Source organism: Ixodes scapularis, unplaced genomic scaffold (genome assembly GCF_016920785.2).
Source record: "Ixodes scapularis isolate PalLabHiFi unplaced genomic scaffold, ASM1692078v2 PGA_scaffold6__148_contigs__length_123643588, whole genome shotgun sequence".
Lineage (NCBI taxonomy): Eukaryota > Metazoa > Arthropoda > Arachnida > Ixodida > Ixodidae > Ixodes > Ixodes scapularis.
The window spans coordinates 73009705-73034956 of record NW_024609881.1 but is presented as its reverse complement, the minus strand read 5'-3'; the positions used below and the strand labels follow the sequence as shown (position 1 = coordinate 73034956).

The 25252-nt window shown below is 44.3% G+C and overlaps 1 long non-coding RNA gene across 1 annotated transcript; it reads right to left on the bottom strand.

The window, feature by feature from the left end:
* Nucleotides 1-24056: 24056 nt before the first annotated feature.
* Nucleotides 24057-24552, bottom strand: LOC120844367. The gene is made up of 3 exons (XR_005716383.1): nucleotides 24485-24552; nucleotides 24212-24349; nucleotides 24057-24089 (listed from the first exon to the last, which is right to left on the bottom strand). It is a non-coding gene; the product is annotated as an uncharacterized LOC120844367 (long non-coding RNA).
* Nucleotides 24553-25252: the final 700 nt, after the last annotated feature.

Here is a 25252-nt window from a genome sequence, read left to right as displayed (position 1 = left end):
TTTGTGTGTGTGTGTGTGAGTGCGAAGTGCACCCTTATTTTCAGCTACGAGGATGGCGTCTTAATGGGTATGGGGAAGAATAAATCGTTGCAGGCACCTGCTTCAAAGCTATTCGACTTGCTATAAGAGCAACTGTTTTGGTGCATGCATAGATTAACTGCGAATTTTTTCTGTTTTGTAGGATTTATTGCAGCTATACTCTTTTCCATCAAGAGTGCATTGTATTAGTCGGTCAATTATTTAATTGTTCTAATTACCTGGATAAGATGATTCATATTTGTGTTCATCCCTTGCCTGGAGAGCAGTCTTGTTGAAAAATGTTGACTACCATTCCTTTCGGTCTCTTCAATAGACTCTTTCTAAAAGTGTGGGCTGTCTATACTTCGCATCACCGTAACTTGGAAAAGGCCAACCACCACAGCCCCTCGAGCCGATCAGAAAGACGGAGCGAAGGTGTGTGACAAACCTGTGCAGACGAGCACTCTGGTGATATGTTGTCATGTGCTTCTCTCCAATGTGTGTATTGACTCACCGAGACTGTAGCCTTTGCCGTCTGCCAAATTCTGATAAAACAAATTACAGTAGCTACTACTGTAATTACCCCAGGCTTTCATACTTTGGGCATTTGTTCAACAAGAATGCTATGTCCGGCATCCCTGTGAATTCGGCTCAGCACCTATTGGACTCGAATGCTGCATTAGCGTTCGACGTGAACTGGGGCCCATTCGTGTGCTTTATGCCGAAAAAAATGGTGACAGTTGTGTTGCTTGATAAGATTCTGCAAAGGGTCTATTGTGTCATACATATAGGAAGTGTCATGCTATATAACAATGCATCAACACATACTATTAAACTATATGCTCAGAGGTGTGTTTGTTTTTCCAATTAACAAGTTACAGCAGTGTGCTTTAATGCTATTATCATGTGTGTAGTTTTAAGTACCCTCTCTGCAATGCCTACGAAGGCCCCTGGAAGGAATAAATTAATAAATAACATTTTCACATCACTGGAGTTGGTTTTCGGATGCACCACATGTTCAGGAAAGGTTGAACGAGTGCAGCCCCTTGCCAGTCTGGTATGACCCCTTAATTGATATTGAAGGGTCAGAGATGCGACTGTCCTCGTGAAGTCCAGAGCGTGCAGTGGACACAATTCTCGGTGTGTAGACTCTCAAGGCATGAAGGCAAGCGGAAATATGTTTATCTGGTTAGTGTATCAAATATGTTTATTTCCACTTGATTACATAATTATTGATTCTTAGTAAATGGTTCCATAACGAGTTCTTTCTGCGACAGTCTCGTGTCAGGCGTTGAGTCGTAGTACCTGTGGACCTTGTTGTCGGATGACGCTCCTGGCACGTCGGTGTTCAGTTTGGTCGAGTGGGAACTTTGACCGACTGATGCTGTCTTGTAATCATACGTCATGTGCGGCCACTGACGTCTGATGCACTGAAGCTGCAGGGCTGGCTTCTAATCCGAAAATTTTCCTGGCAGTTTTCGGCATCAATGCAGCAAGCTCGGGCATGTGTTGCTTACTTGGCTGTGCCTTTTGCTGTACCGTTGACTTGATAGCTGGCAACAATTTTTGTTTGCTATCCAAGTCTGGTGATGCTTGCAGTTCACTTTGGAGAGCAACCAACCATTCTATTCCTTCAAGTCACTCAGGGGCATTCTCCCTCAAAGTTGGAAATTGTGTGCTTCGTGGAGTGGACACAGAAAATTGGTGTCAGCAAATTTTTAGGTATTGTCCTTGGACGACAACCGACACCAAATCCACTGTCACTGCATCGCCGCTCACCTGCTTTGTCGTGCTTACCTCTTGTTGAGATGATGGACATGAGGAGCTTCGGGGTAATCAGGGATTCAGAATCTTCGATTCAGCACCTTCGGCATCAGGGACAAAGGTCGCCGAAGGTAATCCTTAATCTCTTGTGGTCACTCCTCGAGACGTAATCGAGGGTCGTATGGCACGAACCCTCGCAGACCAATTCATTGGTACGGGCTGCTTTGGTAGACATGGTCGGCTTCATGCAGCGGTAGCAAAGTGGTTTTCGGTCGCACGTTCGCATCACCTACGTTTTCCTCGGTGTACTTTGTTGAGCACAGACCTACACACGATGTCGGGAATGCTTCGGCGTTAGAGTGTCTCATTGAATTGGCATTGAATACTAAGGGGCAGCCGGTGGCGGTCGTCGTTCCATTGTGGCGTAAGTTGCCTTTGGTTTGTCAGATGCCGCTTCGCTTGCAGAAGTCTCGGTTGAAGTACCTGTCAAACTTGTTCCGAAACAATCTCGGCAATCAAAATAAAAGCCGGGCAACTGATGGCAGGAAGTAGCTTCCTGATCTCCCAGACAACGTCGTGGATGATGTCGTGAATGCCTCGGAGGCTGGCGTCGAAGTAGTAGCTGGACAACTCGAGTGTCGAGACGCCGGGAAGTTGTTCATAGTGGCAGGCTCGGGCATGCAGTGCACATTCCATGTTGGAAGCCTCGGTGATATGAACACTTCAACTGTTGTTGGGGGGTTGCGGACAAGGCTGCTGAAGGTGTTGTCCCTCACGTGAGGGGCATGGGATTCTTAGGTTCTTGTCTGCTGTAGCATCAAGGTCGGCGTGGGCATGGGCGTGGGCGCTCGATCAAGCGCAAAACATCCTCCAGGAGTGCGGTGGCGCTCTCGTTGGGGCAGTGTCGTGGACAGAATCAAGAATGCGGCTCTCTCTCGTTGATGTTGGCTGCCGAATGCGCGCTTCAGCTTGATCTTGCAAACTTCCCATGACGTTAAGGAGGATCCATGGTTCTCAGATCAGCGCCGGCAGTTTCTTCCACGAGAAGTATAGTTTCTGCAGGAGCTGGTTGTCTGTCCACCCAATGTGGCGGGCGACACTGTCATATTGTTCAATCCAGTCCTTGACGTCTTCATACAGCTTGCGTGGAAAAGCGTCGGAGCGTGATTTGCGACGGGCATGCAAACAATGGTGGGAGGGGACACGGAGGTTTGTCATTGTTGGCTTAGTCAGCTTCGGATTTTCTGACAGGAGACCGAATTCCAATAGTTCTTCCTGGTAGCAGCAAGTGGCTCGGATTTCAGGAGCTTCGTAGTGTATTTCCGGGGTTACTCCTTGTGATACTCGGTCGTCTTGCGGTTGTTCTGCCAGGCTCGGGTGAGGACTTTGCTTGCGGCTCGACAAGGGTATAAGGCGCAGGATAGTCCGCCAGCCGTATCCCATTATCGGGTAACTCGGCTGAAGAGCCGTCGGGTTCACACAGAGTGACATGCTATGGGTAAAGTGCCCAGCACCTCCGCCAGACCATACGATTACAGCTGAGCATGACCTGCAGTGTCCCAGAATAGTGAATATTGATAGAAGATAGGACAGGAACAAGGATCCGTGACAGTATAACAAAACTCGCAGAAGAGAATCTATCCTGACCACTGAAGAAGCTGCATTGCTTTAGTGGCATTCCGTCCGAATAAATCCTCTCCTTCGGGGTTTGGCGACTGCCGTGGACGAACTGAACTGAAATGGATGTGGGACCACTTTTCTGGTAATGAGCCACTGCAGATTGTTGCCACAAAACGGCGTGAGCTGGGTACGTAACACGCTTGATGAAATGTCCGGACAGCTTGCAATTCGCGTAACGAGTGTGGATGAAACGTTTGTGTTGACGAAACGTGCAACAGACCAGCCGGATCAATACCAACTGCAACACCTGTGCTCCGTGAAAGTGCACGTCTACGCCGGAACAATTTCGGAAGCAGCACAGCATCACCTAAAGCATGGCACAGGAACTACCAGCTTGAAGGCAACTCTTCGGTGCGCCGCACACCTGTGCTCTGTGAAAGTGCACTTCTACGCCGGAAAAATTTGTAAGCAGCACAGCATCATTCAACACGGCACGGGAACTACCAGCTTCAAGGCAGCCTTCCGGTGCGCCGCACAACCGAAGTGAGCCCTCGGTCATTTGATCGAAGCTGCACCACGATTGCACACCGCCAAGCACGACTCACGCAATTTCCGTCGCTAAACTGTGTATCCAAATATATTGCACAAGCTTCACTGCAAACCTCGAAGATTCCGATGGTCAACGAGAGCACAGAAACGTCGCCTTAAATTTTATCCTAGCGGTATCCGAATCAATCCGAGGTCCGAGCAACGTAGGTCAGATTGTCTCTTCCGTGGCAATATCCCGGTCGGTCACCAGCGAAATGCACACCGTTCCTCCGTATTTTCACGTTATACCTACGTCAAACACCACTCTGAACTCGCTTTCGACCAGCCTCAAAATCAACTCGCCGAGACGAACGACAACCAACAAAGCATCCGACAAGCTCCGGCCCAGCTGGGGCCAGCCGCTGCATGGGCGCTGCCATCTTTCCTGTGACGTCACGGATTTGGTTTGGTCATGTGACGTGTGGTCAAATTTGCGTACAATGGCAGCCGCCTTATGGGGGTCACTTTCGAGTGCAGACCGGAACCCCGGTTTATCGCTCTAAGCCCCTCTACCTCGTTGGGAAGACCGCACACACGGCGACAGACGCCAAATACTGCACCGAACGAGTTCACTCGTTTTGCATTCGCCATCTTTTGGGTATAACTCTTGCTACATATGCTGGATAACTACCACGTATACAGAATTAAAACAAAATCAGCTTACCTCCTATCTTTAGACAGCTAGCGTACACTGTTAAAAAGTGCCGTTATATTACAGAACCGTACTGCGCTAACTCATGATGCCAGACATTATCTGTAACCCTCCGTAATACCACCAAAGCCGTAGCTGACAGTTCACATTATCATTTCTGTACAGCAGACATACAGCAATAGAAGCGCAGTATGCAAGTACAGGACTAAAGCCGCAAACTTAGCTCGAGGTATCCAAGCCGTCGAGTGTTCAGACGGTATTGAAGGCGTAAGGGAAGGGTACGGTTTCAGTCCCGTATTTTCATACTGCACTTCCATTGATGTATTGTAACGGTAACTGTTCCGTTACTGTACCCTTCTCTTACGCCTTCAATACCGTCGGAACGCTTGGCGGCTTGCATACTTCAAGTTTAGTTTGCAGCTTTAATCCCGTACTTGCGTACTGCACTTCTATCGCTGTGTGTTCGCTGTACGGTAACAATAATGTGAACTCTCAGCTACGGCCTCGGTAGTATTACGGAGGGTTACAGATAACGTCTGGCATCATGAGTTAGCGCAGTACAGTTCCGTAATATAACGACACATCCTTAGTAACAAGGGTAGTGTGTCTGAAAAAAGGAACAAGACAAAACGGAGGCAGTTTTGAAATTGAAGAACTATATTGTAAACCGTAAAAGAACATAATTATAAAGAAGCCTTCATGGCATCCGATCGATCATCAGATGAGCTGAAAATAAAACAAATTTATATTCAAATGATTGAAAAGGCTACGGGAGGACCACAACCACTTGCACAAATTGCAGAGGCGCACGCATATGAAGTCACAAAAACCTGTACAGCGGGGCTCCCAAGCTCACAGAGCGATGCTCTAAGCCTCTGGTAGCAGCGCGCAAAAACACAAGGACAAAGGGAGGAAATGCACAAGGCGGGCGCTGAACTTCAACTAAATGTTTAATGAAAAGGAAACACCGAAGTCCTGTGCATTCCTCCCTTTGTCCGTGTGTTTTTGCATGCTGCTACCAGTTGTAATCATGCACCAACTCACCACCATGACAGATCAAGGTTGCTGCCCTCGACCCCTGTGAATGCATTTTCGTGCCGCTATTTGCTTTTTTTTTAATACAAAAGAAGACTGGAAACCTTTTGATACCACATCATACACATGCCAAATCAAATATGTACTCACACTGTTCCATTTTTTTCAAAAGCAGCAAGATCTGTGGCGGCTTTGATTGCTCTTGCCCGAGCTCCTTTCGACCTCCCGGCCTCCTGTCGTGACCCATCATGTTGTTTGATACCAACTTGGTATCTGAAACAAATAGCAGATTGGCCCATAAGTATTTGGTCAGAAACCAGACAAGTTAAAAAAAATTACAGTGAAGGATTTGGGATCAATACTTGTTGATATTTTACATGCACAACTAATGTCGAATGCCCCAAGCTTCGCCACCAAAGTCACATAGGTGCACAGTTCAGAAGTATAAGTGTGTTGAAGGTACCTAAAATAACAATTAAGCCATAACAAGCTGAGCAAAACCTACATTTAGGCCAGCAGACTGTGCACTGTGCACTTAAAGAAAATATGTCAAGGTACAAATTCATGCCTAGATTTTGAGGAAAATAAAACAATGAGGGAACAAAAAAAAATTGTAATAATGTGCCATTTTCTGCAAGAGGAGAAAATCTGGCACTCAAGGCTTCCCTCACTCAGATGCGATGGGGATACAGAACTCGAAATATTTCAGAAGTTATAAGCCCCATGTGGCACATCTTAAGGGGTAGGATTCATATAATGTAACTTTTAGACCTACAAAACACTCAAAACATGTTGATTTAAAAAGATATTGAACAGACAGCGATGTAATTGATTTAAGTCATTTGGGAGAAGCTTTGGAAGCAAACAAAAGTAAATTTTATAGCAGCGACATAAACAGAAGAACAAGTACATACTTCGCGCTTATTTCTTTCATTACAATACAGCATTAAAATTTGTCTGTTGTCCTACACAGTCACAAAGCAATTCCTCCTCTGCATTTCTACTCGTAATTAAGCAAGCACTCATTTGCATAATTAGTATTGCAGACAGTTGAATGACCTAAAATACTCAACTAGCTGTTAATGATTGCTTAAAAGCACCAGACATGGCAAAAGGAATGTTGTAAGAGAATCATTCTCTTTTTTTAGGGAGCCACATTTTGGCCAGCCACTGTCGAAAGAACATACGGTTGATAAACATGTATAAAGACGAGAAAAAGGTATTCAGGTACAAAATCAAACGTGAACCACACGCTACTAAAACATGCAGAAATAAAGCTTCAAAAAGTTGTGAAAAGGTTGTATATCAGTCAAATTTAGTCATGAATTAGAGATCATCTGCACATATCACTTCTAGACACTTTTAGAGTGATACAGAATAGTGTGGTGCAGTAAAGAAACTCTTAAATAAATAATTAGCTGAGTATATTAAACATATTTTGAGGCTCCAATTTGTTTCCAGCCAAAAATAGTTTAATGATGTATACTGCTTATGACTCTGCCTTCTAACTGAAGGCCAAATAGAAGTAATAAGTAAATGACACATTCAGTAAAGATAAAACAATAGGAATAGTAGATATATTGACATATTTATTTGTGATTTCTGGGATAGGATCAAACATAGTCACATTGTAACATTAGGTGAAATTTTTAAATCGAATTATTATGCAAGATATAACAACCTTTAAAGTAACTGAAGGGTGTGTTGGTAAAATTCACAGACCACAGAAAGAATAAAACATACCCGGACGAAGGACGACAAACATTTCTTTTAATTAAAAACATGAATGAGCTTAAAAGCACTCCCTGCAATTCAGACCGCCAAGGAAATTGAGAGAAAGGGGGCAGAAAGAGAGAAAGGAAAGTGTCAAAAATTGTAAGGAAGGAAAGAAGAAAAAGAGTGAAGTAATAACATGAGTTACAATTCTAACTTTACACTTTCCTTTTTATCTTCCTGCCTCCCTTTCTCTCCATTTTCTTGGCAGTCTGAATTGCACAGAGTGCTCTTAAGTTCATTCTTGTTGTTCTTAGTTGAAAGAAATGTTTGTCGTCTCCTTCGTCCCGAGCACGTTTTATTCATTCTGTGGTCCGTGAATACAACACCCTATTGCGGTTTAATAATGGACTCTGAAATTGAGCGTGGAAATGTGGGTAGCCAGTGACAAATTAAAGGGCAACTCTACTCAATTTAAAAAATTTCAAGATAGTGGATGACCTTACTTTGAAAAGCACTCATGAACAACTCTACATTGTTTCATGAAAAGTAGAATATTGTTTGTGCAACTTTGCTATTTATAACTCAAGTCGCAAATTGAAACCGAAACTTCGGCAAAGGGCGAGCAGCGACGTCAGTTGCATGCACACTCATGTCCATGGCAGATGCATGATTACGTGATTTATCCCACTCACTGGGTCAACTCTAGGTAGTGTTGTCTGAACCGACTGGACATGTGTTGGCGTTGAAAGAGAAAAAAGCCGGTGTATACAACAGACATCACCATGACGTAACATCTGAATGGAGTGCCACTGTTGGCTAGCCTGCACATCGCTCGCTAAAATTAGCAGATTAGCGCTTGTCAAACTTTGAGGGTCCAATTTAATATACAGAAAGATTTCAGTTGTAACCTTCCTAGATGATTATAAAAAGAACTAATCGTTTTCTCAACCAAAATTCAGCAGAGTTGCTCTTTATTGCCTCTCATGAGGCTCAAAATTATGAAGGAAATAAACCATACCTCTGAATGAACTCGAGTGGTTCCCGCACCTTTGGCATACTGGATGTTTAAACAATAATAAAGGGCGAAAAGGAGCTCCACAGCTTGCAGAAAGCCCACATCTTCCACCATCACCTCATGGTCCACAAACAGCTGGCAGCTGCATTTGAAAAGTGAGCGGCCTAGGAAAGAAACAAGCGATTAATGTAATTAATGCGGAGAAAATGTGTTAGTATCAGATGTATCGACCTATCTAGTCAAGTGACCAGAAAAGTCATGCGACCGACACCACTACGCCGGCTTTTTCTCTAATAGGGCTTTTAACGCTCACGCATTAAATGAAGAAAAAAATACCATCGTCATATTCACATCTGGAAACTTCTATAGCGGTATTACCAGCAGGAGCACTGAATAGGTAGGCACACTGATATAGGATTGTGACGCATATCTGAGGTCTGAGACTGATATGCATCACAATCACAGATAAGGCACACCTTAATGCCAAGCCAAATAAGGGTCGCACTAAATAGTGTTGAGCAACCATACCCAGTAATGACATTAAGTTATGCAAAGTGCTCCTGAAGGCTTGAACAAAACAAAAAATTTGTATATGAGCATGCAGAATCAAACAATTTTTGTTGAGTTTGTGAACAGAATCAGTAGCATGGAAGTCTGATGACAACGTGCAATGCCAGTCGTCGGTTTCGTTTAAATTGCTTTTGCTAGAAATTAAATGACCGGAGACCGCGTGCGACCACACATTCTACGAGCAGAAAATTTGGCTGTTGGGGTTTGACAAGACACAGAATGCAGGCCCAAACAATCAAATGCCTCACAGGCACCTGCTGTTTAGGCTGTATGTCGTTTTGTGGCACCTGCACTCACAAACCAAAATAAAAACTTCTCTTTTTCTTGCTGGATCAATCAAACCTTGATTGTCGAAGTATGGTATAATACCAGGACATGTGCTTTACATTGGTGCTTGACAAGGCCGCCGAAACCAAACGATGTGGTCGTCCATTTAGCTCTGGTCAAAATCGGCACATCACCCTTTGGTTACACCACTGCAGTATTCAAGCACTCTGGTTACACCACTACAGTATTCCACTACAATTGAGTCACTAGGAGTCATCTGCACTGACCACTCTTCTCTCTCTCACTCTCAAAATGGCACTACCCACGATAAAACGGTCTAGGTTGTTGTTCCAGAATTCAACACAAATTGAAAAAGAGAGCACCTTCAAAAATACAAAGCATGCAAGGAAAAAACACATGAAGCTCACCCAGTGCCACAATTACAGGAGAAGCGGGCAGACTGTTACGAAACTCCTCTGTGATTTCTGTTGTCACCTAAGAAAAGTCAGAAAACATATGTGGTTAATTGAGAAATGCAAGAAATGCTAGTGAAGGTACCATACATCTATGGGTTTATATTTATTCCCACAGAATGTAGAACTGTGGGACACAAGCAAGACGACGCAAGGCGGATCGCAAAGAATGATGCCCAAAGAACATATCGTGGCCGGCGACTTTACCGCAGATGCAAGAATATGGGGATACAAGCGAGACAATAACAGAGAGTGCTATGTCTTAACAACCGCCAAGCAGGCCAATCTATGAATTCTCAAAAAACAGACTGCCATTCGCATTGGCAAACGTCGCACTGAGAACGACACTACAACAGACTTGACATGGGCCATACGCAACATCCAAGCCCGAGTGCGAACTGCTCCGACGCCTTGGGAAGCAAGCACCTACCTGTCGAAATAGAATTAATGACAGAAAGACACCCCAACACTAAATGTCAGATCAGCTTCATTAACCTAGCACCTGAAAAAGTGTCTAGGTGAGCGAATAATGAAAGCCACATCCACTCAGAAGTACCAAGCCAAACAAGACGACCCAGACCCCGACCTTCATCTCCTCAACTTGTGTGCTATCAGACTGCAAGCCCAACAATGTTACAGGAGAAATAAGGACTAAAAACTCCAAGCCGATTTCAATGCAACCACGGTGAAGATAAAAAATACACCCAGAAGCTGCGTAAACAACTGAGGTGCAAGCTCCGAGGTAACACACGACGAGTCTGGGGCACATTCAAAGGACTCTGGCAGGAAGGCCGACAACTTTAAATCCACTGCTTCCTGGTACACCAAACCATTCCCAAGTAAATGAAACAGCGTCTGCCGCCGCATGCGAGTTCCTGTCTTCCCTTATCCTTACCATCCTTGGTGACAACAGCGCCGCCTTCATTGAAAAAGACACAAAGGATCCCCTATTCTCCCAGGAAGCCAAACAACAGGCCCACTGAAAACACCTCACGGCTCTACTCAAAGAAGACTTAGACCCACTCCCAGATGGTAATCATACCAGGTGGGAAGAGGTTGGCCTGAAAAGGCAACGGACCCACACCACTATCGTGGCCAAGGAAACAGCAAAATGTAACACCCACAAGAACATGGTGCATAAGCCGCTATACACAGGAAAAAGACAAGAGCCTATGCGCCCACTGCGAGGTCACAGTCTCAGAAGCGCACTCCTGGTACTGCCCACACATGCAAGTCAAGCAGCCCCAAACCTTGAAAGAGTCTGTTAATCCCACGGGTATTCGGGAATACCAAAAGGCTATTCTCCATTCACCCCTCACTTATGTGAAAGAAGTTCGTCTCACCCACTTTATTTTCATCTCACCCTTATTTCCTTTAACCGTTCATCCCACCTACAGGAGATAGCGCTTGCTGAGATTAAAGGATGCGGTTCCTGTTATTTTCTCACTAATAAGGACATTTTTAACAACAAACATTTGTTGTCCTAACGCTCAATAACAACTAAAAGCAGCGTTAAATAAGCAGCAATGTATCTGCTGATATCTGTCACAAAGCCTCATTGTTACACCTGCGGGACAAGGAAGTTGCTAATATTAAAAACAAATGATCCTAACTTAGGAGTCGAAGTGGAAGTACAAACGTTTGTCACTAGTTAATTCTCTAGCATAATTTTTGTGTTAACTCTAACACTCGATTCCAAAAATACAAAACATCATGTGAACCCATTAGAAGCAAGTGGTGCAAGAGTGGGTGCTCACCGCCGCTCCCCCTTTGGTTTAGTGAAATATTTACGTAGAACATACTATAAGATGACCCAGCCCATAGTTGCATATCTTCCCATTGCACTCTAATGTGAAGTATAATAAATTGAGCCACCTCAGCCAGGAAAAGATTAAGGAAGGTTTGGCTCCTCGTAGAGCAATAGTAATTTCACTTTTTACGTGCTCATTATCAGCATTGTCGTCAGATACCAAGAAAGCGTTCACAAAGATTTTGCAGACAATTCTGAAAAAGTCGGGGGATGGTCGCTCAGAAAGCGAAACTGCAGAAAGAGTACAAGGCATTGCTCCAATGGTTAACAATCACTAGGTAGGCGCCTATTCGGACATAGGTGCATGACCGGTATGTTACGGTATACAGGAAGACTGATATAGCTGAAAATTTCAAATAATGAAGAAAAGTTTAGTATTTCCAGATGCATAGTTTCTCAGTGGAATGCTGACTGCCTGTGTGAGACTTCCAGGAAGTTCTTTTCAACAAGGTCATGAGGATGTGTCTTTGAAAACAAATAGCCTGGTTATTATGAATGCTACCTGATGTAACTGGAAGAGCTCTCCGGGGTTTTCTTGGAAGTAGGATGCAAGCAATGGGAGGAGACAGACAGCTGCTGCGTTTTGATCTTTGAACTCTGCCTCGGCCTTGTTGATTTTAAGGCTCCACTCGAGCACAGCATCATTTTTGGGGCTTGAACGTAGGAATGTCACGAGGAGGAGGACATCTTTGGGCAGGCTCAATTTTCCGTCCAGACAAACACCTGTAAGCCTTAAAAAATTCATGTTATCACTGACTCCTCATATCCAAAATCTTTGTAATCAAAATACCTTTTTGCAAAAAGCAAAATATTGAAGGAAAGAAATCTGCAAGGACCACTGTATGGTGAAAGTAGCAATCATATTCGTCGTTCAAAGCACGTTTTTATGAGCATAATAGTGTATGTTTGTTTTAGGAGTGAGTGACTCTTGCAAAGAACTGAACATATTCTGCCTTTCTAAAACGGTATATTTGTGCAAAAAGATTTTCAAGCACACATCCCAGGAAAAACTTTGAAACTGCTGCAAGTTTCCAATTTGCCTTCTTTTTATATTCACTCAGTTATGTGTGCCTCCATGCTGCAGTGCTGAAATGTTTCTTGCCCTCTACCACATGCTATTGTGACTGCTCTACCAGAACATTGAAGCCATAGTTACATTTATAGTTAATGATATTCCCCACATTCTAATTGCTTACTCACGCTGCCCTAGTCCATATGCAACTAAAACAGTGGCCACCAAGCCCGAGCATTATAATGGTTAGGAATAAAAGGAACACTTTTTTGTCAAATTTGCAGCTCCCATTGCCGTCAATTCTGTAACTATAGGTTTGCATTTTTCGACACCCTGTAAATAACTCTAAACCTGTGTAAACTCATGGACAAATATCTATGAAAATTATACCTATGGAAGTGATCAAGGAGGTGCTCCCTCACAAACAGAAGCGGCCACGCTCGTTTGACATCCAATGCTGAATATGGAGGCTCTGACGAATTCATGAACGTCCTGATGTGGGGGTAGCACTCAGCCATGGCCTTTGTTTGAAGGCAAACGTTTTGTTCACATGTCGACTTGAATGTCTCGTCCAATAGAAACTTTCTTGAGGCTTCCACTTCATGAAGTGAAGAACTCGTAGTAGCTGGCTGCCAGTTCACACAACCGTAAGCTGATCGAGATGTCTGCTTCTTTATCTTGATGGTTCCACCATTGAGCGCTTCCGCAAGGCGTTTGCATCCTCTTCTGTTGTTTTCTATCCTGTTCTCTATTTTGTAGGCCAGGCCTACAGAAGAAGCTGACGTAGCTGAGCAGGAAGTGGGGTCCCCAAGTGCCCCACGGTACTTGTCAACAAGGTAACTGGCAGCACTCCTTATTTCACGTGCAGATGGCCTAGCCTTGACTTTTTGACAGGCCGCGGCAGCCATGCGCACAACTTCTTGTCGGTCAGTCGGATTAAGTTAAGTCCCCTCTTGCAATGCTTTCATGACGTCTTTGCTAAGGCTGCTCCAGGGAAACTGAACTTGTGAACCAAAAGGCACATCGACACCTTCATGTTGTGTTGATGTTACATCCCCCTGCTGACCTGAAAACGAAGGGCAAAACATCATTCCAAAAGAGGCAGACAAAGGAAAGAATAGTGATAATAAAATAACAGTGCAGCACCATATTCAGTTTAAACTTAGGGGAACATTTCTTTTGGCTGTGGTATTTCAAAATACAATGCGACAGTAACTGAAGGAGGTCGACATCCAAACTTCGGGCCACCAAGATGCTCTACCACAGAGCAACGATGCAAAGCAATGGAACTTGAGGGAGGTACACATAAAAGACATGGTATTTATGTAATCATATCAAAAGTAGGAAATTGGCTTTATCATAACAACCGCCATCGCGCCTCATCCGATTGCAAAGACATACTTTTGTAAAGTATCTCCTTGCAACATCATGTCAGATGGTGTCAGCTAGCTGTACAAGCTGACGAAACGTTTGAGAACAAGTTGAAACAATGACTAGGCAAGCAAGGTTGACAAACACGGTTTAGCTCAAGCAAGTAATTTCTTTTTTCTTTTGGTCTTTTTGAAGGCTTAGAGTTGATCAATCTTTGCCAGTTATTTGATATAAATGGCTTCCCTTAAAGAGCCTGCACCACCCGACCGTTTGATGTGCCCTTCAACAAGCTTGATCCACTGTTCGTATGAGCCTACTGGCATGCGGACCTGTTTTTTGTGCTTGACAACAAAAAAGTGTGCTTCGCCACGACAAGCCTTAAAGGGAAAATAAAGTGGTTCTGTATTTTTTAAAAATGAAACACTTTAATTATCTTCTTTTGGCCCCCAGGACCACGAATATTGGAATTATTTTTCAGTCTGATGCGAGGAGCAGTCGTAACAGTGCTTTGGAAATAGCGCCAAAGCCCTGTCATCTCTGAGCGTGACATCATACCCAGATTTGTCGGAACTTCTGCTCTTGCGTGCCTACAATGCCCATCAAAGCTATGCACGTGCACTCTTGATATTGTCAGAAAGGCCAGACAAAGACGTCATAACCAGTGTCACATGCAGGGTGATATACCTGGCAAGCTTGCAATTCCATGTGCTGCCCACATGAGCAAAACGCACCTGGCGGCCGAAAAATCTGGATATGACGCAACGACCGGCATAAGGTCTCTCGAGTTTTCTCGCATTTAGTTACATCTTCAGGATTCACGGGATAACATTATGCTGGCATCTGGCTCAAACTCAGTTTTCTTAAGAACCTCTTTACTTCCCTTTAAAGGCAGACGCACAGGGAGCACTTTCTGCATGGCTGAAATCTCTCCAGTAATGTCCTTCTCTCACCTCCCTCTTGCACTCTTCTCTTCTCCTTCCCCGAAAACAGAATGTCCAAAAACTAGCCCCCACAGAGAGGAGGCAGTGTCTCTTCCTCTTTGGGGTGCAAACGAGGAAAGCGAGGGACAGCTTCCTAATCGTTTTGCATTCGTCAGCCTTTAAGAGTGTTGGCTATTCATTCCGGTAAATACAACCACTGGTGCCAGTGTCATTGCTAGTTTTGTTCTCTTCTTGTGCATCTGAGTTCTGTCAGAGGAGACCAATAAGCTAACGTTTTATGTCTTTGATGTGTTCGCTTATAAAACACAATGAGCACAGTACCTATAAATTTTCCAATTTCTCGAAAGAGAAGGCCAGCTGACTTTTCTGCACAGTAGACATATTCTAGAATATTAATAAATATTGCTTTATATTGTGTAACTAAAATTCCAAGCAAAATAATCTAAGTGCATTTCTTTGTAGTTTGTGGTTACAGTCTTTGAAACTTCTATGCCATCAAAGTGTTACGTTTGAAGCAAAAACTCTATACTGCACGTCTGTTGCTAATTGCCTGCATAATAAATAAAGACAAATTGGCAGAAACTTTGCTCGGGAACCTTTATAAATTAAATAAGTTCTTTTTTTCCGTTCTATAAAATTAGGTGTTTCGCAGTTATTTTTTATTTCTCATATTATGTTATAATTTGCTTCACATTTGCTTTTAACTGAAAAATTACTACTCCCCATTCCTAAAGTAAATTCAAGCTTGGACTTGCCTGACACCCAAGAATCTGTTGTTGCAATGAAGGTGTAAGTAGCATCCGCAGGTGACTGATTCAAACAATTGAAAGCTTCTTCGTCCACCTCCGTTCCATCCAGCATGTGTACCTGGAAACAGGGTATGTTATTTTGAGAATAAGAATGGCTAGGTACATAATTTCAACTGCTGAAATTATTTTACAAACCTTGATGTCTCCATTGCAGCATATACCAAACTCTATGGCCTTTTTCTTTAAGGCGTCGAAAGTGGCAACAACTGCCAGTTTCTTTATTGTTTTATCAAGGCTCCAGATCTTGACTATCATCTGAAAAACAGTGAACGTACAAATGCAAAGTTTATGTTATGTGCTACAAAACAATTGTAATTTAGAAAAAAAAATAAGGGTGCAAGTTAGCTGGTAAAGCATTGCTACAATTTAACAGGCTGTCTACAAAATTAGTGATCTTAAATTCCCCGACTTTTCCCAGTTCTTCCCTTGACTATTTTGATAAAATCCCGTGAGCTTTTGCGGGTCAAAGGATCACATTTCAGAAACATTATTCGGCATGGCTGTGCTCATGCGCAACCATCTAGCTTTGTTCCGCATTGCCATTCCACTTTTACTGATCATTTTCCCTGGTGGGGCGAACGTCTTGACGATATTCCCTGATAATTTCAAGACTTTTCCAAATGGAAACCTATTTACGTTACTCCCCACTACTGCAAATTAAATTTATTAGACATTGCGGGTGTAAAAACTAGAGAGCCTTCATGTGCGCTTTGCTAGGGTGATGCCACCCTTTGTAATACCACTCGCCGACCAACCAGCAGCCATTTTGGTCCTTGGCGATAATCCGTGGGCTTATAACCCTCCCGGAAACAAGCACCTTATCTCACAAGTTCGGAGCAGCGTTGCTAGCGAGGACTAGCATTTCCCCCCTCGAATGGGAGGACCGATGGACACAAAGGCCACTTTCCGGCGCACGGGGAAACAATCAGGAACAAAATGGCGGTGGACGAGGGTGTGGGAAAGGGAAACAGGCAGTTGGCATCACCCTATGCGAAGCGCACATGAAGGCACCCTAGTGAAAACTTGCAACGAATGATATAATATATTACAAAAAAACTAGAAAAGCCTGCCCAGAGTTTTTTTTTTGTTTGGCCTACATTTTTCAATTGTCTGTGCTATACTGAAAAAGTGAGTTGCAAGGTGTCCCCCGTTTTCAAATTTAAGGTAATTTCCACACAAATCACTGGTATCATACCTTCAAAATCGTCGAACAATAGTGAACTCCGCAGCCTGATCACAAGACAGTTGAGGAGTCTGTACGGGACATATGCATGTATGTCCATCAGCTGAGAGGAAGACAACAACTGTAGCTCTTCCACTTCCAATTCCATCAACTTGCAGAGCCTGAAGTTTGGGAGGAATGTAGACGCTGCTTTTTTCACAAGAAATTTTGGAGTTGCCTCATGGCCAGACTCTACCAGAATATGCAGAAGCTGGCCGAACTGCAAGTTGTACTGGTCCCCACCAAGCACTATGTAAGAACCTGGCTTGTAATGTGTGCCACATAGTGTCACTGACGAAGCAGTCATCAAGGTTTCATGACTAGTGGGCAAATTTTTCTGAATGAAGCACCACAAGTTTTTGTCGAAGCTGGCTATTTCAGATGCAGGAGCCAGGTCACTGAACGCCGCAGCTGGTCCAAACAAGCCTTCCTTTTGCAAGTAAGACTGCAGGAGCTGATGTTTCTGAGCAAGTGACTTTGTAACATTAATAAAGTTGCCACATGCTCTAATGCAACGTTTGAAGTAGCTGTGCTTAGTTTCGAATCGGAGAGACCATACTTTCACGAACGGTCCGAACTGTTTAATGAGATAAGGATAATGGAATAAATAATGATGCTTTGGACGAAGTGGAACAGCCGGAAACAACCTTTCCCTCTCACAGATGTAATCACTGATCAAGAGTGCCAGATATGACACTTGGTCATCTGAAATGGCACTTGACATGACGAGTTCTAGAATCTGTTGGAGAGTCAAAAGAAGACGCCACATTTCGTTAGTTGAATCCTGAACTTTGTCTCCCACCATTATTGGTAGAAGTAACAAAAGAGTGTAGTTTTGCAGTGCCTGGCCTCCAAGCCTTTTACCACTTATGTTCATTGGAGCTGGCTTGTTCCTTCGGTCACACGCGTTGTACTTAAATTTGAACTGTATTGTTGCATTAAGATGGTGGTAAGAGAACCATTTCAGTGTTTTCACGAAATATTTAATCATCAGTGCAACGTCGTAGTCAGCAACACCTTCAAAAAGATCCTGCCCAAGACACGGCGGGACCCCAGGAAGACAGACATGAAATCTTGAAAGCTTGTTGAATGGAGAGTCGTGTTTGACTCCCATAAAGCCCTGTTCTTGGCTGTCCTTAGCACGGTTGACTGCTTCAGTGTATGATGAAACAGTTCGAAGCTCTGCTGGCTTGTTGTTCCTAAAATCTTGCATGGTTGTAACACAGTACCGGCATATGTAAGAGGCCCTGCTGAAATTCTCCACAAAGCCGCCAATGCTATGGCTTCCAAGATTGTCACCGCATATAAAAGCAAGCTGCACAACGTAACAGTGCCCGTTCACTGTGATGCCATCTTCAAGATCTTGGAGGTCACGGATGAGTCGCTCGAAGAGCTTCCTACAACCAAAGTGTTTAAAGTCTTTATCATGGCAAAGCAAAACAAGCTGTTGAGGGTCAACTACGGTTCTGAGGTAAGCTGGTAGGTTTCCAAGCGTGAAGTATACCGCTAACATTTTAAACTTTCCACGGGCTGATCCAAGGGGATTGGCGACTTCGAAAGCATCTTGGTATAAGATTACCGATACAGTACTGCCATCGGATGATATCCGGCTTTGAAAACTTTGCCGTCTGTGAATTCCCGATACACACCTTCGTTGCCTCCCTGCGCGTTGAAAGAGAGTTTGCACAGTACATCTGGGTTAGAAAGCAGCGAATGAAGTGTCACCTTTATGGGCACATAGCTGTAATGTCGCATTTTGTTGGAATAGTCTAATCCAAGAGAAATTTCGACTGGTTTATTGTGATGAAGTTTGTTAGTGTAGTAAACATTTCTCATGTAGCTTGAGCGAAGAGCTCCATCACTTGAAAATGCAACACACAAAGGACTCTTCCCAAAGGAGTGGTCAATTGCCTCAGTCATTTGGTCTCTTGACATCTTATCGGTTAGGTGAGCTTTCAAATCAGTCATAATATGCTCCTGTGAAATGCCATGAAGTCTTTCCACGTCATCAACTATATCCTGGACGATTGAGGACAGGATCAAATATTTTGACTCAAGCTTCAAAGTAAAAAGGGCTATGCATTCAAGGAAAGAGTCTTGATCTAAGTGAGTGGGATCCACACCATCAATGACTGAAGGCACTTCACTCTCAACGTCTGGTTTTTCCCTACTGTTCTCCTGACCATTGTCATCCTTGCTACAGCATGACGTCACTATTTCATCCTGTTCTACTGGCTGTGACCACCGATTTTTTTTCCATTCCCATGGTATATGGAAAGATGGGTCTTGAGTGAACCCCATGTCCTAAGCTGGCTATCACACGCATCAATTGGTCAAGTTACAACAGTTGGCGGGTTGCCGGTGAGATGTTTTTTGAGGTGCTCGATAAAAGCCTTTCCAGGGCTCACCTCTTCAATGCAGGAACTAACACTACATGTCCGGCAGGATTGGAAGTAAGTTGCATTACGAGGGGCAAGCGGAGAATGACACCTTGTGATGTGGCTTCGCAACGAGTTGTAATTTTTGAATGCAGCCTCACAGCCAACAACGCTGCATGGAACACCTCTTGATGACGTTTCATGATATAATGTGTGCTTGAAGAACGTGTCCAGTGATGTAAACTTTTTCTGGCATCTTTTACAGTGATGTTTCATCTATAACCAAAAAGGAGTGCTTGGTTTATTTCAAGTTGATTTAAAGGGACCATGAAATGACTTTTTTACTTTTTCCAGATAACTTTTACATTAAACCGTCAATGTTCACTGAATGCCGAACAGGCATCCGTTTTCGTCTCGGTTTATTAACTTCTACACAAAAAATTAACGAAATATCGACTTTTTCTTGACCGCAAAAGAAGCCGTGACGTACGCTGCTTCCGGAACCGGAAGTTCTCTCGGCGGTAGGAGATGGGAGCGTTAGCGGCGACGAGTTGGGGTGCGCCGGTAGGATTTACTGCGCCGATGTCACCGACGTATTTTCTGAATCGGCGACTCTCATCGCCGCATCGCAGCTGAGCGAAATTCAATGAGATACGTTGCGCTACAGCGACAGCATGGGACTAGTCCCATACACCGGTATGCCTGTTGGGAAGTGCAGCGAGTCTTCCGGTGAAGACTTCAGAAGTCAACGCAACTGTCATTGTTGGTAAAAGGCGGCCAGTGTCAGTCGTTTGCAAAGCGACGTAGATGGAAACAAATTGCCGCGGCGTTTTTCGCGGTCTCGGAGATGCAGGAGCGAGCCGACGTTAAAAAACATACGTTTGAACTACGAGTGTCAGCAAGAGCCACGTAAATACCTGTTCACACTCGGAGCGGACGCGCGCGTTTGATGGAAGTGCTGTATTCGCGCTGTTGGTAAGCGCTTCGGGACCGATCTTTTACGATTGCAACTCGATACTGACGCGACACTCGGCAAAGAAAGGTTGGACCGGTATTGCACGTATACCTCCCACGAACTGTTACAGCTCGACAGTGACGTGCAGTCTGTCAGAATAAAAATGGCATACCAATAACAAAGAGTACATACCGTGTTACGAAGGTAATCCATACAGCGTTTATTTCAGCTCTATATCACACAAAACAAGAAGAGAGAATCGACGAGGGTCTCTTTTCGACGAGTGTTCGTCAACACTGCCTCGGAAAACAAGGGGAAGAGATTGACCTCACCTCTTAATCTAAAATTGAGGTCAGCGATCAAACTATAATACGGGAAGGGTCCACAAGGGTAGCCCGGGCATATTCCATTCAACACGCCAGCCGGTCGTAGGCAGGCAGACGGTCTTGCGACGAAGCAACGCTGCGCCGAGTCGGAGTGCCTGCTAGGCCTATTCTGAGAGCTTCGTCGGAGCGGGATTCGCGGCTGTTGTCGCTCTTCTCGGGTGTTTGTGGATCCAGCGTTCTTGTTCGTCGTGGTCTGTTTTAAGTACATTTTTTTTCTTGCTGCTTGAAGTCGGCACGCGCGAGATGAACACATAGAAAAATAAACGTTCAGTCAGTCAGAGTATTGAGAGGAAGGAAACCAAAGAAAATAACCGTTCTAAGTCGGCCCTGCCCTACTGCGCACGCGCAGTAGTTGCTTCGTTGACCACACGATAGATGGCGCTTGGCTCTCAGCATTATCAAATTTGGCAATTTTCGCCACACATCTCTAATTATGCTACAAAATGTGGATCTGAATATTATTTAACAAAACTTTTAGGAAACATTCGCCGGCTATTTATTGTTTACGATCGCGGTGCTGGTGAGGTAGGCCCTTACCCAATAGGCGACCTGGATTTGGCTGACGTGCTCCATTTCCGCGCATGCATCGTAGTGAACAGGCGAAGGAAGGAAGGCGCAAAAGAGTCCAGTTTTCTTTTAAAAGTTCTATAGCAAATAATTTTTTTTGGCTCCCTAGTTTTGTGTTTTCGTGTTTCTTTTCACACCTTTTACGACGTGCGGTGGATGAAATTCGATTTTAAAATCATTTCATGGTCCCTTTAATATTGAGCATGTTTGTTGTGACCCTGAGAAATACAATATCCTAAGACGACATGAGAGCTGAACAATATGGCTTTCTTTTTTCGGATTGAAGGTCTACTCTAAGTCCCAAGATCTGCAAAAAAACTTTTTCGCTCCACGATTTTGTACTTAAACACATGATCTTTGCATTTTTATAAAGGTACCTGAAACATTAGCCGATATTCGAAGCAATCATGGCGAAGTCCTAATCCAAAGATATTAATCCTTGACCCCAATTTTTTTTTATTCCTGCCACAACTGAAGTCAGTGAACATTAAATCAATTGTGCTTGTGAAGATAATGACACAGAGCATAAACATACACCTATCTAGAAATGAACACAGTAAGGATTATAAAGCACTTAACGTGAGCTTTTATCAAGTTTCAAAACTAACATTGTGTTTAAACTGAAGTACAAAACAGCCATCCTCAATGTTCTGTGTTAATGTGAAGGCAATATGTTTATATTTACACCAGAAAGATAGAACACCTGCACCTGCCTGTCTACACCTGCAGCGTGCGTGTCGCCTTGTCGTCCAGTCTTAACATACAAAACTATGTTTCCGTGTTCTTTTAGGTTGCCCCTGAGCCATGAGGAGCTACAGTCTAGTGTGCTAACATTGGGCAGTGATATGAATGGCCACAGTAATTGTCATGTGCGGCTAGGTTTTCGTTTCTGTGCATCTGGCTTGAGAGGTCAGGTGAACAGAACTGGGCTGGAATGGTATAGCGCCTTGTCATTCATAGCTTGAGCAGTGCAATGAAAGCCAGGACGACGCAGCGCTATTTGATTCAAACTGCTGCCAAGGGCAAGGAACATGGAAAGGAGTAAGTAAACAACGCTGGCAAGGGAAGGGAAGTTCCTCCTCCCCTTGCCAGCTATCCATCTGCTTCCTCCACTCCCACCTTCCTTTCCCTAGCATTTCACGCTTGACTTACTGTTAGTTTTTTTTTCTTGATTTGCATTCTTGATTTGCAATTCACATTGCTGAGTCACGTTTTGACATGTATGATATTTTACAAACCTTGTTACAAGCCATCCAGCAAAGTAAACCATGTTGTTAAGTGATAATAAAGTGGGATAACTACAGTATGTGAGGTCAGCTGCACATTGTGGAAGTGTGCTTCCTAGACTAAGTGAAGCTGAGGGAGCTGAGAAACCAACCGGAAGAGCCGCTAAAAGAGTTGCCATGTCCTCTTTTCAGTTGCTTTTGTCAGACAGTTTAAAAAAGTTGCTAACTAGGAGATGCCTAAAGGCTGCTTGAAGCTGCCGGCAAGAGGAATTGGCGTTCGCACGAGACTTTGACCTTATTACGGAGAATGTGTTTTCGAGTGCATCTTGGTTGAGATGGCGAGTCAGAAGGTATCTGAAACCATACTCAGATGTCAGGTGCTCACAAATCGGCATAATAGACCGAATGGTCAAGGAGAAACTGCGAATGCAAGCAGGCTGCCGTGGGCACCCAAGAACGGTAAGGCTTTTGAAAATATGAAGGCATTCTTTCAGAAACTCCTCGTGAACAGAGCCTTCGTGCATTGCAGACACATATGCACTCTTCCCGCGTTTCTCTGAGCTGTTCAAGCTATCAAAAAGACGATCCATTGTTTCAGTAAACCGGGCCGTGTGGATAGCTTCAACTGGCAGTTGCTGGAAAGTTACCATGGCAAACATTGCAGCAGCACAGTGATTACTGAATATTTGCGCTGCTAGTTTCACTGACATTTTGGAGGCAAAATTCAAATTAAAATGCTTCTCACTGAGCCTTGGCATGGATCGAATTTCAGGCTGTTTGTCTTTTTCGTAAGCTTCCCTGAGGAAAGAGCTTCTCAACGTGTGATCCCCAACTTGAAAATTGTGCTTGAAGAACATATTTCGTAAGCACTTCAGCAGATGTGGAACATCAAATAGAAAAAAAAAGTGGCTTCTCATTCACATTTACGTAGGGCTTCTCATGGGTAACAAGGCCATTAAAAAGAGCAACATCTTGATTGCCTTGGTCACATACGACAGCTACTGGCTCCAGGTCGGCTTTAACAAGCAAATTGTGGCACTGGAAAAGAAGGTCACGCAAAATGTTGGCAGGTGTTCCCCCATGAGCAAAAATAGCCAAGTGGCTGCTTCCATGGCGTGCGAATGTATTTAGCCATAAAGACAAGAGCTTCGTTTGCAAGGTTATGGCCTCTTCCAGTGTTACTTTCTTCGAGCCCTTCAAACCTGTCCACAGAGGGGTTGTACGAGAGCTCTTTCGTGACGTGCATCTCGTCAAAGGCAATAATGCATGGCTTGTCTTCTGGTGAAAAAGAAGCTGCAGGTCTTTTGACTAGTTCGAAAACTTCTGGGTAAAAACCAACCCTCAGGGGAACACGCTGAAGCCAAAGCTGTAACGACCTAACCTTAACAATTGCCTACAGTACCGGTAACCCTTAGGGCTGTGAAAGTACAAGCCCAAGGCAAAGGCTTTGTTCTGACTGCACCACCGCCTGCCAAACCTGCTCGCATCGGTCATCTTCAGCTGAGCTTCCACAAGGGCAGCAACGGCTGGAGAGACAAGGCTACGTACACTTTCAACTATCTCAGTGACAGTCAGCATATGACGCCCTCGCTGCAGTCGTTGCTGGAATCTCTTGTTATGTTTCCGAAGCTATCGAAGTCTGGCCCTCAACACGTCCACCTTCCCCTTGCCCTCGGTGCGGGTGGCACAGGACCCTGCAAGAGGAAAGCAAAAGCAATTATGAAACATTTCGAGAAATAATGAAATAAACAATGTGCCGCCAGTGTAGAAAATGTGGAAGTACAAGTAAACTTTGTGCATCATGACGGACACCTACGTTGGTGAGGAACCGCAGAAGTCGAAGACACCGACGCATCATAATCGGTAGGGGAAGGTTCAGGTGCCCACACATCGTTTCCTCCAGACGGCGGGCCATGTCCATCCATCGCGCCTTGCATCGCGTATGTGTGATCCACTACAAGAAACAAAACAAAGGAAACAAAGTGACACAGTGGTTGCAAAAAGCTGAACCAGCTATGACTGGTCAAGTACTACGCAACAAAGTAATCTTCAAAGACTGTCCTAAACTACGCGCACTATGAAAACTTACCATGAACTCTGGTTGGAGGGCTAGTCTTCGTGCCAGAGGTCAAATCCGTGAGACTGCTCCCCACATCTGCAAAGCAATGACGAGGCAATTAAACAATCTGTCAAAAACATCAGTCATTGTATTGTTTCAGGAAATTCCTGCGGCATGTGACAAGCTGTAGCCCGTTGCAACCTAAGAACGAAGGGCGAGGGTAGGACGGGCCGGGGAGGAGGAAGCAGACGGAACGCTGGAGAAGAGAGAGGAAAACTTTCTTTCTTTAGCGTTCCGTCTGCTTCCTCCTCCCGGCCCGTTTTACCCTCGCCCTTTATTCTCAGGTTCAGCGGACTATAGATTAAAAACATGGTCATACATGTTTTACATGTTTCCCAAAGATGGCTACTACACGACAGTCCGAAATATATAAGAAACAAGGCCTGCAACACTTCTCCGCCAATATGCAATTGCTTTTACCTTCTTCTGTAATGTGGTGCGTGTGACACCGTGATGATCTGGGCCCATCGGTGCTACTTCTGCAGGCCAGTGTGGGCTCGCCCTCGCTAATCAATTGGCCAGGGCTGCTGCTCTGTACGGCATCTCCGGCACCTATGCAAAGTTAAGCACACACGTTATGTACACTTAAACAGTTCCCTTATCTGCATGTAAAATACTTTCTGAATAAGCTTACCTTCTCAGTGATAATGAAAACAATATTTCGTGTTCACCCTAAGTGGTCAAATATGCTGGTATTGCATCACGACGCAGCCTTTCTCGGTAAAGAAATGCAGAGGG